Below are 3,932 nucleotides of genomic sequence, written 5' to 3' on the forward strand. Positions count from 1 at the left end.
TAAGTGTTGAGCGTTTTATTGGGACTTCATTACATAGGCATGATTGACTAATTGTCCCTGTGGTTGATCTCAAACTCCAGGTCAACTGATACCACGTGAACCAGAGCCCCCACCCTTCCAATGAGAACATGACCTAGAGAAAAGATAAAAATATAAGAGAAAAAAAAACTAAACTAAAAACCAAAGCACCTTCACTCTAAATAACATGTGAGTCTTTCTGGTGTGGCCAGCCCCTGCCCTAAATCACATTGTTAGACTATCCAGTCTGACACAAGGCACCCTGACAAAGACTTCCGTCAGGCATAACATTCCAAGTACCCAGAGATTACATCCATGAAGCCTAGGGCAAAGACCAGAACTTCTACTTGGGCAAAGCCAAATTCTTTACTACATAGTGTTTATATAAGGTAACATCCTTATTATTGGAAGTGTGCTAAAGTTTTTTAGGTGAAGCACCATATTGTCTACAGCTAACTTCTAAATACTTGAGCAAAAATGTGTGTGTGTGTGTGTGTGTGTATTTATGCATGCGCATGGGTTGACAGAGAGAGAAAGAAAATGTGTCAAAATGTGAACAAGTCAAGGATCTGAGTCAAGGGTGTATGGATATTTATTGTACCATTACAAATCTTCTGTCGGTTTTTTATTTTTTCAAAATGAATATTGGGGAAGGATTTTAGTAGGCTTTTCAGTTTAATGGAGGGTACCTTTATCAGAATAAGAGATAGAAAGGTCTCACCTTTAATCTGATCTCTGCTCTGAAGGCTTCATTCAAATGACAGGTTTTCCTGGCATTACCCCTTTGATCTGAATTTGCCCTGAGGCACATTAAAGCACTAAGGAGTTTTAATAATAGGTGTGAAACCACCTCCTTAATGTGATCTTTGCCTGGAGACATTTTAATCAAGTAATAGGTTTTATAGGGTATTTTTTTCATTCAAAACTTTTATAAACTCTCATCTTTTTCTATTTAGGATCTAGAAGCTCAAATGCTGGTGAGGATGTGGAGCAAAAGAAATTCTCATTGATTGATGGAAGGAATGCAAAATGGTACAGCCATTGTGGAGGACAGTTTCTTACAAAACTAAACCTACTCTTACATCCAGCAATTGTACTCCTTAGTATTTACCTAAATAAGTTGAAAACTTATGTCCTCACAGAAACCTGCATACATGTGTTTAGAGCAGCTTGAATTATGATTGACAGAACTTTAAAGCAACCAAGCTGTCCTTCAACAGATGAATGGATACATTAACTCTGATAGATCCAAGAAATGGAACATTATTCCATGCTAAAGAGAAATGAGTTATTTGTAAAAAGACATGGAGGAAACCTAAATATCTATTACTAAGTGGAAAAAAAAAAACCTGTAAAGGCTATATACATATTGTACCATATGATTCCAACTATATGACCTTCTGGAAAAGGAAGAACTATGAAGACAGTAAAAAAATTAGTAATTTCCAGAGTTTGGAAGGAGGAAGAGATGAATAGGTATAGAACAGAGGACTTTTAGAGCAGTGAAACAATTCTGTACAACACTATCATGGTGGACACATGTCCTTATACATTTGTAAAAACCCATGAAATGTACAACAGCAAAGTGGACTTTAGGTGATAATGAGGAGTCAGTGTAGGTTCATTGATCCACAAATACACCACTCTGGTGTGGCATGGCGATAGAGGAGGATGCTGTTCATATTTAGGGGTAAGGGGCATATGGAAACTCTCTGTACTTTCCACTCAATTCCTCAGTGAACCTAAAACTGCTCTAAAAAATAAAGTCTATTTAAGAAAAAATTTTTGGGTCAGGCATGGTGGCTCATGCCTGTAATCCCAGCACTTTGGGAGGCCGAGTTGGAAGAATCACTTGAACCCAGGAGTTCAAGACCAGCCTGGGCAACATAGTGAGACCCTGTCTCAAGAAAGAAAGAGTTGGAGAGAGACAGAGAGAGAGAGAGAGAGAGAGGGAGAGAGAGAGAGAAAAGTGTCCCGACCTGCAGGACAGTTGAGGCCTCATGGCTCCGGACAGAAAAGGAAGGAAAGAAGGAAGGAAGGAAGGAAGGAAGGAAGGAAGGAAGGAAGGAAGGAAGGAAGGAAGGAAGGAAGGAAGGAAGGAAGGAAGGAAGGAAAACGGAAAGAAATTTTCTGGGCCAGGTGTGGTGGCTCATGTCTGTAATCCCAGCACTTTGGGAGGCTGAGGTGGGTGGATCATTTGAGGTCAGGAGTTTGAAACTAGCCTGGCCAACACGGTGAAACCTCATCTCTACTTAAAATACAAAAAATTAGCCATGTGTGGTGGTGGTCGCCTATAATCCCAGCTACTCAGGAGGCTGAGGCAGGAGAATCACTTGAACCTAGGAGGTGGAGATTGCAGTGAGCTGAGATCACGCCACTGTATTCCAGCCTGGGCGACAGAATGAGACTCTGTCCCCAACCCCCCACCGCAAAAAAAAAAAAAAAGTATTTTTTGAATGCTAAACCCTTTAATGGGAAAGCATACTGTACTCTCTGTACTCTATTCCAAGGCAAATTGAGTTTGAGAAGTCAAGCATTTTCAGCTTCTCACTCTGGGAGACAATCCAGACCTTTTAGGAGTGGTGTCTTCATTGTGGGTTAATGTAATACAGAAGCTAATTAAGTCTCTACTGTCCATCTTGGTGGCCACTAATCCTATGTGGCTATTGAATATTTGCAATATGGCTAGTATGAATTGAGATGTGGTGCAACTGTAATACACATTGGATTTTGAAGCCTTAGTACAAAAAAGGAATGTAAAATACCTCATTAATACATTTTTATATTAATTACATATCAGAATGATATTTTGGGTATATTGAATTGAATATACCCAATTGAACAAAATACATAATTACAATTAATTAACTGATCTCACCTTTTTTTTTTTTTTTTTTTTCCATTGAGATGGAGTCTCACTCTCTCACCTAGGCTGGAGTCCAGTGGCATGATTTCAGCTCACTGTAGCATCTGCCTCCCGGGTTTAAGCGATTCTTGTGCTTCAGCCTTCCAAGTAACTGGGATTACAGGTGCCCACCACCACACCTGGCTAATTTTTGTATTTTAGTAGAGATGGGGTTCCGCCGTTTTGGCCAGGCTGGTCTTGAACTCCTGACCTCAAGTGATTTGCCTGCCTTGGCCTCCCAAAATGCTAGGATTACAGGCGTGTGCCACTGCACCCCGTGTGATCTCAGCTCTTTAAAAACTTTTTATATGTGGCAACTAGAAAAATTTTAAATTATAGATGTAGTGCATATTATATTCGATTGGACAGTGCTGCTCTAAGCAGAAAATTCCTGCTGATTACTTTGGCAAGAGCAATTCACTAACAAACTTGGGCAGTTAAAAATGTGTTACTACAAATAAAAAAGTGTTATTAGTCTTGGCTGAACAAAGGTTCTGGAGGATACCCATTATTTGGTACCCTACTTACATTTTGGAAAAACAATATTGCACCCAGGGGAATCTTCCTGGACCCTTTCCATCAAGTTATTTAGAAGAAAATGTAATTTTTTTTTTTCTATTCTAGTGACAATTACACTGTCACTGATGGTGTAGTTGCCCCAAATAATACAATTGGGGTTACAGGCAGAGCGTGTATTTAATCCATGCAAGGTTGAATGTTTTATGAAGGGATAAAAACCTCTGGAAGTTACTTTGAGCAAAAGTCTGGAAACTACTTATAAAGATATTGAGACTACTTATAAAGAATATCTACATCTAATGTGAAATGAAATTGTAACTTAAATATACTGTAATCTATACATGCTGTGGCTTTTACAAGCTGATTTTTCAGAACCTAGACAACATTATAAAAATATAAATCTAGGCCGGGTGTGGTTGCAGTGAGCGGAGATTGTACCACTGCACTCCAGCCCAGGCCACAGAGTGAGACTCCATCGCAAGAAAAAGAA

The sequence above is a fragment of the Colobus angolensis genome, unplaced genomic scaffold, assembly GCF_000951035.1.
Source record: "Colobus angolensis palliatus isolate OR3802 unplaced genomic scaffold, Cang.pa_1.0 Scaffold124, whole genome shotgun sequence".
In the NCBI taxonomy this organism is placed as follows: domain Eukaryota; kingdom Metazoa; phylum Chordata; class Mammalia; order Primates; family Cercopithecidae; genus Colobus; species Colobus angolensis.